General features: G+C 44.2%; 1 pseudogene across 1 annotated transcript; it reads right to left on the minus strand.

Moving 5' to 3' along the window:
- Nucleotides 1–6,797: 6,797 nt before the first annotated feature.
- LOC311128844 (acetylserotonin O-methyltransferase-like) lies at nt 6,798–11,173 on the minus strand (annotated as a pseudogene). Its single transcript has 7 exons — nt 11,081–11,173; nt 10,884–10,980; nt 10,804–10,819; nt 9,769–9,887; nt 8,363–8,462; nt 8,107–8,129; nt 6,798–7,002 (listed from the first exon to the last, which is right to left on the minus strand). The product of its transcript is annotated as an acetylserotonin O-methyltransferase-like (transcript).
- Between the last annotated feature and the right edge of the window lie 864 nt (nt 11,174–12,037).

Consider the following 12,037-nt stretch of genomic DNA (forward strand, 5'->3'; position numbering starts at 1 on the left):
ACTGTTTCGATTTATCTGTTGTGTCTTAAGACAACAGTGGTGAAGGATATCATTGCTACTTAACACAGATCCAAGTTCAGTTTTGACATCCACTGGCATTGGCGTAGGTTTAGCTGAACGTTTCTGACTGGTCTTGGAACTGTGACAATGGGCAACCTCTCCCCGCTTGGCTCGATGGGATATGTAGTGATTTTGCCAACACAGCTAGATATATATACAGTCTTGTACCCTTAACCTTTTTTAAACAGACTATTGTATTTGTTGATTAAATCTGACTTCATTAGTATAATGAGTAATCCAGGAATGTCACAAGTTAATTCACACAAGAAAACTCAAGAAAATAGCAAGGGGAGAGTAAGGAACCAACAATGCAGAGAGAAAGAAAATAGAGAAATAATAGAAAAATATAACACGTAATAATAAAAGTAATAATAGATCCACAATGTGTAACGATAACTTGGCTATATTCAAGGGGTACCGAGTCAATGTGCAGGGATACGAGGTAATTGAGGTAGACATGCAGTAGCAGAGAGAACAGCCTATGACTTGGGTGGCTGGAGTCTTTGACAATGTTTAGGGCCTTCCTATGACACCGCCTGGTATAGAGGTCCTGGATGGCAGGGAGCTCTGCCCCAGTGATGTACATTTACGTTTACATTTACGTAATTTAGCAGACGCTCTTATCCAGAGCGACTTACAAATTGGTGCATTCACCTTATAGCCAGTGGGATAACCACTTTACAATTATTATTATTATTATTATTTTATTTTTTTGGGGGGGTGGGGTGGGGTAAGGGGGGGGTTAGAAGGATTATTTTATCCTATCCCAGGTGTTCCTTAAAGAGGTGGGGTTTCAAATGTCTCCGGAAGGTGGTGAGTGACTCCGCTGTCCTGGCGTCGTGAGGGAGCTTGTTCCACCATTGGGGTGCCAGAGCAGCGAACAGTTTTGACTGGGCTGAGCGGGAACTGTGCTTCAGCAGAGATAGGGGAGCCAGCAGGCCAGAGGTGGATGAACGCAATGCCCTCGTTTGGGTGTAGGGACTGATCAGAGCCTGAAGGTACGGAGGTGCCGTTCCCCTCACAGCTCCGTAGGCAAGCACCATGGTCTTGTAGCAGATGCGAGCTTCAACTGGAAGCCAGTGTAGTGTGCGGAGGAGCGGGGTGACGTGAGAGAACTTGGGAAGGTTGAACACCAGACGGGCTGCGGCATTCTGGATGAGTTGTAGGGGTTTATTGGCACAGGCAGGGATGTGTAATGTGATGATGTGACTGATGTAATGTGTGCGTGCGTGTGTGTACGTGTGTGTCTAATGCCGCGTTCACGTGCTAGTTGGAACTAGGAAACTCTGATATTTCTGACTTGTTAACTGGTTGTAGTTATACACGTGCCGCATTTCACGAATCAGCAAGTCTGATAAAAAAATATAAAAAATGTGTTCTGACTAGCATATGAAAGAGGCATGAGTGCATTTGTGCGTGTGCCTCTGTCGCTTAAAACAGTTCATAGTTGTACTGTATGAGTCATACAGCATAAGGATAGTATATTTTTATGCAAATTTGAAGCAGATTATAGAGACAGAAAGGCAGTGTGTGAAGATAGCTGCCATTTTCAGAGTGGCTGTTTTCAGAGGCTGTATAGCTCAGAGCTGATGGTGACAGGAGAGACGGATACTAAATCTATTAGACATTTATATTATTGTAACAAATAGTCAGTATTTAAATCATCTGAACATTGAAACTTGTTAGGATGAGTCAGACAGCTTGGAGGAAGAGAATCTAGCAGCCGTTTGAACTCTGTCTGTCTCGCTGTCTCTATCTCTCTCTGCTCCTCTCATTTGCAGTCGCTACTGCAGCTCTGGGGACTTATTTCTGAGTATTTATACTACATTTAATATACTAACTTTAACAGTCGGTTCCTAAAATCTGAGGAAGATCTATTTATAAAATGTATCTATGCATTTATAATAACAGTATACGTATGTAGAGTAGAGTACAGCAATGCTGAAATATTCTGACGTTTTTTTAGTAATGTCACACGCAGAGATAGCCAGTCAGACAGACAGTAGAAATGTCACACACAGAGATAGCCAGTCAGACAGACAGTAGAAATGTCACACACAGAGATAGCCAGTCAGACAGACAGTAGAAATGTCACACCAAGAGATAGCCAGCCAGTCAGTAGAAATGTCACACCCAGAGATAGCCAGTCAGACAGACAGTAGAAATGTCACATACAGAGATAGCCAGTCAGACAGACAGTAGAAATGTCACACACAGAGATAGCCAGTCAGACAGACAGTAGAAATGTCACACACAGAGATATCCAGTCAGACAGACAGTAGAAATGTCACACCAAGAGATAGCCAGCCAGTCAGTAGAAATGTCACACCCAGAGATAGCCAGTCAGACAGACAGTAGAAATGTCACACGCAGAGATAGCCAGTAAGACAGACAGTAGAAATGTCACACACAGAGATAGCCAGTCAGACAGACAGTAGAAATGTCACACACAGAGATAGCCAGTCAGACAGACAGTAGAAATGTCACACACAGAGATAGCCAGTCAGACAGACAGTAGAAATGTCACACACAGAGATAGCCAGTCAGACAGACAGTAGAAATGTCACACAGAGATAGCCAGTCAGACAGACAGTAGAAATGTCACACAGAGATAGCCAGTCAGACAGACAGTAGAAATGTCACATACAGAGATAGCCAGTCAGACAGACAGTATAAATGTCACATACAGAGATAGCCAGTCAGACAGACAGTAGAAATGTCACACACAGAGATAGCCAGTCAGACAGACAGTAGAAATGTCACACACAGAGATAGCCAGTCAGACAGACAGTAGAAATGTCACACCAAGAGATAGCCAGCCAGTCAGTAGAAATGTCACACCCAGAGATAGCCAGTCAGACAGACAGTAGAAATGTCACATACAGAGATAGCCAGTCAGACAGACAGTAGAAATGTCACACACAGAGATAGCCAGTCAGACAGACAGTAGAAATGTCACACACAGAGATATCCAGTCAGACAGACAGTAGAAATGTCACACCAAGAGATAGCCAGTAAGACATACAGTAGAAATGTCACACACAGAGATAGCCAGTCAGACAGACAGTAGACATGTCACACACAGAGATAGCCAGTCAGACAGACAGTAGAAATGTCACACCAAGAGATAGCCAGCCAGTCAGTAGAAATGTCACACCCAGAGATAGCCAGTCAGACAGACAGTAGAAATGTCACACGTAGAGATAGCCAGTAAGACAGACAGTAGAAATGTCACACACAGAGATAGCCAGTCAGACAGACAGTAGAAATGTCACACACAGAGATAGCCAGTCAGACAGACAGTAGAAATGTCACACACAGAGATAGCCAGTCAGACAGACAGTAGAAATGTCACACACAGAGATAGCCAGTCAGACAGACAGTAGAAATGTAACACAGAGATAGCCAGTCAGACAAACAGACAGTAGTAATGTTTGCCATCCCTTGCTGCAGCTCATTATGTTGCTGTGTACAGTTAATGAGAGTGGAGCTGGCTAATTCCACATCTAATGAGTACCAAGCATTCTCCCCTGACAGACATGACCGCAAATAGCTGACTTTAGCCAGACTTGATCTTAATCAACAGTGGCAGAACAGATCAATGTTTTGTGTATGTGTGTGTGTGTGCGTGCGTGCGTGCGTGCGTGCGTGCATGCATCTGGTCTGATGCTGTGAGAGATAGACCTAGGACCATGGCATTTCCACTGTAACAAAAACAATCATGGGAAATATGGTAATGAGTTGGTTGGCTGTTTTTAAAGGCCAGCTTCCCCTGGCAGCAATCACCCACGGCAACCGCATCAGTTTAACCTTAAACATTATAAACATCACTGTCTCACTGCTCACTGTCTCACCGCTCAGTACCCGTCTCACTGACTCATTACATTATAAACATCACTGTCTCACTACACAGTCTCACCGCTCAGTACATATCTCTGTCTAGTTTTACGTTAATTATTACTATTAAGGTTACGGCTCAGAGAGAAAGGGAGATGGAGAGAGAGAGAAAGTGAGGGATAAGTGATAATCCTGGTTGAGATAGTCCTCAGAGACAGACAGCTACAGTTGAAGTCAGAAGTTTACAAACACGTAGGTTGGAGTCATTAAAACTCGTTTTTCAACCACTCCACAAATGTCTTGTTAACAAACTATAGTTTTGGCAAGTTGGTTAGGACATCTACTTTGTGCATGACACAAGTAATTGTTTACAGACAGATTATTTCACTTATAATTCACTGTATCACAATTTGTGGGTTCTGACAGGCTAATTGACATCATTTGAGTCAATTGGAGGTGTACCTGTGGATGTATTTCAAGGCCTACCTTCAAACTCATTGCCTCTTTGCTTGACATCATGGGAAAATCAAAAGAAATCAGCCTAGACCTCAGAAAAAAAATTGTAGACCTCCACAAGTCTGGTTCATCCTTGGGAGCAATTTCCAAATGCCTGAAGGTACCACGTTCATCTGTACAAACAATAGTACGCAAGTATAAACACCATGGGACCACACAGCCGTCATACCGCTCAGGCAGGAGACGTGTTCTGTCTCCTAGAGATGAATGTACGTTGGTGCGAAAAGTGCAAATCAATCCCAGAACAACAGCAAAGGACCTTATGAAAATGCTGGAGGAAACAGTTACAGAAGTATCTATATCCACAGTAAAACGAGTCCTATATCGACATAACCTGAAAGGCCGCTCAGCAAGGAAGAAGCCACTGCTCCAAAACCGCCATAAAAAAGACAGACTACGGTTTGCAACTGCACATGGGGACAAAGATCGTACTTTTTGGAGAAATGTCCTCTGGTCTGATGAAATAAAAATAGAACTGTTTGGCCATAATGACCATTGTTATGTTTGGAGGAAGAAGGGGGTGCTTGCAAGCCAAAGAACACCATCCCAACCGTGAAGCACGGGGGTGGCAGCATCATGCTGTGGGAGTGCTTTGCTGCGGGAGGGACTGGTGCACTTCACTAAATAGATGGCATCATGAGGAAGGAAAAGTATGTGGATATATTGAAGCAACATCTCAAGACATCAGTCAGGAAGTTAAAGCTTGGTCGCAAATGGGTCTTCCAAATGGACAATGACCCCAAGCATACTTCCAAAGTTGTGGCAAAATGGCTTAAGGACAACAAAGTCAAGGTATTGGAGTGGCCATCACAAAGCCCTGACCTCAATCCTATAGAAAATGTGTGGGCAGAACTGAAAAAGCATGTGCGAGCAAGGAGGCCTACAAACCTGACTCAGTTAAACCAGCTCTGTCAGGAGGAATGGGCCAAAATTCACCCAACTTATTGTGGGAAGCTTGTGGAAGGCTACCGGAAACGTTTGACCCAAGTTAAACAATTTAAAGGCAATGCTACCAAATACTAATTGAGTGTATGTAAACTTCTGACCCACTGGGAATGTGATGAAAGAAATAAAAGCTGAAATAAATCATTCTCTCTACTATTATTCTGACATTTCACATTCTTAAAATAAAGTGGTGATCCTAACTGACCTAAGACAGCGAATTTTTCCTTGGAGTAAATGTCATGAATTGTGAAAAACTGAGTTTAAATGTATTTGGCTAAGGTGTATGTAAACTTCAGACTTCAACTCTACATACAAACGGACAGACACAATGTGCTCAGACCCACCCCTGAATTAGTACTTAGTAAGATAAGCCCTTAGAAACACATATCGTAATACATCAGAGATTCACTGTATCATTATTAAGCAGCTTTACCCTTCCAACCACACAGCACTAACTCAACCCATCCCAGTCTACTGCATGCACCCCAGCTCCACTCCACTACCTAACCAGCTACTCAAAGAAGTGTGTGTGTGTAGCCTACCGGGCAGACAGGCTTTGTCCTCAGCTCAATACTGCTGTCACTGAGACATCAGCATGAATTATGGAATGTTTATAGGGAACAAAAGCAGGCTTATAGCCGAGAATGGGTTTTCTTGAGTTGTGAGGAGTCTGTGTCTGTGTGTGTGTGCAAGACACAGTTGCAATGAAAATAACTCTGAGCTGTGAGTCTCATCTCCTCTCTCCTCCTTCCATCTCCTCTCATCTCCCCCTTTCCTCCTCTCTCCTCCTTTCATCTCCTCTCTTATCTCCCCTTTCCTCCTCTCTCCTCCTTTCATCTCCTCTCCCCCTTTCCTCCTCTCTCCTCCTTTCATCTCCCCCTTTCCTCCTCCTTTCATCTCCTCTCTTTCCTCTCCTCAAATCAAATCTCAACTCTCTTTGCTCTCACCGGCAAGGAAGAGTATGACATACTATCACCTAAATACTCTTAATCTAACAAGGCCTTGTTTGATCAGGGCCGACCATGCAGCGCTATGAGAGACTTGATTCATCTTTAATGAATACGCCTCCAGCAAAATGTGGTTTTCATGCTAAAATATATAGGAGTAAAACCTTGCTATACCCTCTACAAAAAGTACACTTTTGCCAAGAATAACCAACTCAAATACACACGATTTAGTGGCCGTGAGTGTACCCCCAATATGCATCAGGAGAACAAAGGTTTTATCATACAAATAAAGATTACAAAGACGACAGGTTTACGATACAGGCTACAGAGATGGGACTGCTCTACAGAGATGGGCCAGGTCTATAGAGATGGGACAGCTCTACAGAGATGGGACAGATATACAGAGATGGGACTGCTCTACAGAGATGGGCCAGGTCTACAGATATAATAATGATCTACATCATTAGCAACATCAACAGAAGACAGACTACTCTACTTGCGTCCCAGGACAGCATCATAGATCTTGCCTGTCCTCTCCACATGTACGTTGTTAAACCCTACGGCTGTCAGCAGGGCAGTGTACTCTGCTGCCGTCCGCTCTTTCCCCTCACCAGCATGTTCAGAGAGTACAGCTGGGCTGTCAGAGGCCCTGACCCGTCTTCACACAGCAACGCCTCTACCACCAACACACCACCTCCTACACGCACGTACACACACACACAGGCATGCACACACATACAGTTGAAGTCGGAAATGTACATACACCTTAGCCAAATACATTTAAACTCAGTTTTTCACAATTCCTGACCATTAATCCTAGTAAGAATTCCCTGTCTTAGGTCAGTTAGGATCACCACTTTATTTTAAGAATGTGAAATGTCAGAATAATAGTAGCGAGAATGATTTATTTCAGCTTTTATTTCTTTCATCACATTCCCAGTGGGTCAGAAGTTTACATACACTCAATTAGTGTTTGGTAGCATTGCCTTTACATTTTTTAACTTGGGTCAAACGTTTCCGGTAGCCTTCCACAAGCTTCCCACAATAAGTTGGGTGAATTTTGGCCCATTCCTCCTGAGTTTGAAGGTAGGCCTTGAAATACATCCACAGGTACACCTCCAATTGACTCAAAAATGTCAATTAGCCTATCAGAAGCTTCTAAAGCCATGACATCATTTTCTGGAATTTTCCAAGCTGTTTAAAGGCACAGTCAACTTAGTGTATGTAAACTTCTGACCCACTGTAATTGTGATACAGTGAATTATAAGTGAAATAATCTGTCTGTAAACAATTGTTGGAAAGATTACTTCTGTCATGCACAAAGTAGATGTCCTAACCGACTTGCCAAAACTATAGTTTGTTAACAAGAAATTTGTGGAGTGGTTGAAAAACGAGTTTAAATGACTCCAACCTAAGTGTATGTAAACTTCCGACTTCAACTGTACAAACACAGGCACGCACACATACAGTGAATGAATAATGAGTGCGTGATTGCGTTCTTTGGCTCTGGGCTAGGATGGCCTGGATGTGATATGATGTCAGTCAATGTGTTTCTTCCTCCGTTGTCTGACCCAGACTGCTGCTTGCTGTTTGTTTCTAGCAGAAGGTTGAGCTGAAGGTTAAAACAATATCCTCATTGCTATGCAGAATGTGTGTGTGTTTGTTATGTACGAGCAAGTGTGTGAGTGTGTTTGTGTTATGTAACAAGCTTCTGGCTACAGCAGAGCTCTCAAAGGCCAGAGATTGTGTGTGTGTGTGTGTGTGTGTGTGTGTGTGTGTGTGTGTGTGTGTGTGTGTGTGCTTGTGGGCTTGTCTGACAGGATGCTTTTGTTGACACAGTCACCCGAGGAGAAGAAGGGGCGTGCGGAAGAGTAAGGAGAGGGATGATATTTGTGACAGGTCAGCATCTGGAAACTCGTCTTTGAAAAAGTCTCCTACACACAATGGTGTCAGTCAAAGACAAAGATAACTTAGGATAAAACTTGTTACGGGCTCCTCCCATCACTCTGTCTGAGGTCATTGATTGGCTGTCTCTCTTTGTGGACCTTCATGGAAGCTGTTCTCTGGATGTCTTCACCACCTTAAGGAGGTCAAAGATCATGACTGTGCATTCTGGGTACGTCAACACATATTTCTTGGCTAGGGATCCACTACAACCTAAAGAGAGAGATAGATGCAGTGATGTGTAATATAGGATCAGAGTATTATAATCACATGAATAAACAGCCTGGGTACCAGAGAGGGTAAACCATGTGATCGTGTTGTCATGGTAACCTATAAACTGATTACTGACTAATGGACATTACGTTAGACCTGGGGGCAGGACTAATTGGCGGATCAATAATCCTCCACTGACCAATGAGGTGCTGAGTCCCAGGAGAGCCTGCCCAGCTCTGATGTGTGTTTGTGATGTGATGTGTGATCTCTATGTGGAGTTTACACCCAGACAGTGTCTACAGAGACACATAGAGATCAGTAACCAGCAGAAACGTGGCCTGTCTGGGAGACTGTCTAGCCCTAAAGTTGGGTGAGCTTTATCACAACATTGTTTAGTGGAATCTGTATTCCGAACACACACACACACACACACAGTTCAATACAGGAGGACAGGGGAGAGAAGGAATCAAAGAAGCTAAAATAACCAAATAGAATCAAAGGGAAACACAACACACAGAACTTTTTATCTCCCTAGCCTCTCCCTCTCTTTTTCCGCAATGTGTGTGTGTGTGTGTGTGTGTGTGTGTGTGTGTGTGTGTCAGAGCCCAACTCCTCTCAGCCTCAGCTCGTAGCTGCACAGCTACCCCCTGTGGTCTTTGGAGTTATTATCCTACAGTGTCATGTTAAGCTGTCCACTTTACACACACACACGAAACACAGGGGCGTCATGCACTCCAAAAATCTGAGGGGGCACAATGTATGTGAGGATGATTGGGGGGGTCCGGAGAGGGGCCAGGCCCCTTGTTGGGAAGTTGGATAATTCTGCATTTCTCAAACACCTGAAACAGCTTTTTCCTGGAATCTAAAGTCAAAATCATTATGCTTAATATGTTTATTTTTCTGCATATCTCAGCATACCTCTTGAGCTGACTGTATCCTCCTGACTGGTGGTTATTCTTTTAAAGAAACTAAATATGCTTCTCTGCATCTCTGCTCAAATTTGAGCCTTATTCAGTATATTTAGTAACTGCTTGCTTTTCTAAAGTCTACCAACCTTGCCAGCAGGCATGCCAGCTAAAATAGTTAGACAAGCTAGCTACTCAAACTTGATTCATAGCCTGAAATGGCTTCTTGGTAGCTAATTATGAGGTTGGGAACCTATCTGGGCTAGCTAAAGCCAACTTCATAAAATTGCTATGTGGCTAGTAGTATTACAGAGAAACTTCAACAAAAAATTTACACTTTTTTTTTTACTGGAAAAATCTCAGGGGACATGATGCCTCTGCACACACACACAGGTCCTTACCCCTGAGGTCATAGATGGTTCTGAAAGGTGAGAGGTCGAAGGCCGTCAATACGTCTCGACCACAGATGATCCAGATGGAGTTCATCAGCTGCATAAACTTCACCCTCTCCTCCTCAGACCTACACACACACGGACACAGAGACACACACACGTGCAAGCACCCACGCAAACACACACACACGTGTATGTGCATGCACACACATTTTTAAGACACACATGCTGAAGGCAGAGTTTCAATCAGCTGTCTCCCCCTATTTCCAGAGTCAATCCTACCCAAAAACAAACAAACACACACACACACACACACACACACACACACACACACACACAGGCACGTTCACACACACATTCCTCTCCCCACATACAGTACCATACAGCTGTGCCCAGCAGACAAACTGTTCTCTGAATGATTTCACAACTGTAATTCCTTCTCCTGCTCCCTCCACTTCCTCCTCTCCCTCCTTTATGTCCTCCCTCCTTACATTTACATTTTAGTCATTTAGCAGACGCTCTTATCCAGAGCGACTTACAGTTAGTGAATACTTTATTTTTTATACTGGCCCCCCGTGGGAAACGAACCCACAACCCTGGCGTTGCAAACGCCATGCTCTATCAACTGAGCTACATCCCTGCCGGCCATTCCCTCCCCTACCCTGGACGACGCTGGGCCAATTGTGCGCCGCCCATGAGTCTCCCGGTCGCGGCCGGCTGCGACAGAGCCTGGATTCGAACCAGGATCTCTAGTGGCACAGTTAGCACTGCGATGCAGTGCCTTAGACCACTGCGCCACTCAGGAGCGGTTCGTCCTTCTCCGCCTATCACACAGCCAACGACTGACAGACACCAGGCAGAGAGAGAGCATGAGAGAGAGAGAGCGAGTAAGGAAGAGAAAGTGTTTTGTTTTGAAATAAATCCTTTAACTTGTGATCCTAGACTAGAAAACCACTGAACCATAAAAAGTGAATTATTATCATTAGATCGACTGTGAAGCTCAAGGCCATTCCACAGCTTCTCACTTTCCTAATCTTTTCTCACTTCACTGACACTTTTTCTCCAGGCAGGAAAGCGGAGAGTGAGGGAGTGCCTAGTACCTAGTGCCAGTAGCCACTAGGTACCGCTCAGGCTGGCCCTGATTCCCTGCGCTACCTCCTCTAGAGACAGGGGGTGCTGTGACGAGGCCAGCAGGTCAAACACACCCATCTCACACAGGGTCTGGGGGAGAGAGGGGACAGGGTCAAACACACACACATCAAACAGTAGCCAATAATGGGACTTGAATCCTATGTGGGTGTATGTGTGTGTGTGTTGTTACCTTGGAGACCAGGAAGCCTTCCATATAGTCCAGAATCATCTGGGTGTAGGCAACAGCTGCAGCAGCATTGGTAGTACCAGCCGCCGGCGCCATTGAAAAACTCTTCCCCGCACCCTCAGCCGTAGCCTCTCACTAGACACCACTGGTTGACTAACATATGTTTGTGTCTGTCGCTGTATGAGACTGAGTGTTAATGCGTGGCCTCCTGTTGTCAAAAGAGATCCTGTATGAGTCATCTAGGAGTGTGTCCTGTATGAGTTGATCCCAAGTCAATCCTGGTACTGCTACTACTGCTAGTGAAACAGCTGAGAGCTCTCGTGAGCGTGTGGTAGTACAGCCGACTGAGGGAGTAATGTTAATGACCACTGCTGTCTCAGTGAGAGCAGCAGGGTTTCATCGGATAGCCCATAGGTCTTGTGTTTGTGTGTGTATGTGTTAGAGTGCAGACCCAGTCAAAGCAGAGTGGTATAATCAGATTACAGTTTACAGCCATGGGCTCATACCTCAATACACCGGGGCCTTGTTTACCACAACACATACACACAGACTCTAATAACTACACACGTCACTAACACACACTCACCTCATTCTGTTTCAGACTAGAAATATACTGAGGCCAACTTGAACACTAACAATACACTCACCACACTACTATAACTACACGCAAAACCTCATCTGTCTGTAATGAAACCCCAGATTACTTAGAATAATTAAATGTACAGTACCAGTCAAAAGTTTGGACACACCTACTCATTCAAGGGTTTTTCTTTATTTTTACTATTTTCTACATTGTAGAATAAAAGTGAAGACATCAAAACTATGAAATAACACATATGGAATAATAATAATATGCCATTTAGCAGACGCTTTTATCCAAAGCGACTTACAGTCATGTGTGCATACATTTTTACGTATGGGTAGTCCCGGGGATCGAACCCACTATCCTGGCGTTACAAG

This window comes from Coregonus lavaretus, assembly GCF_964263955.1.
Source record: "Coregonus lavaretus genome assembly, chromosome: 5".
NCBI classification, from domain to species: Eukaryota; Metazoa; Chordata; class Actinopteri; order Salmoniformes; family Salmonidae; genus Coregonus; species Coregonus lavaretus.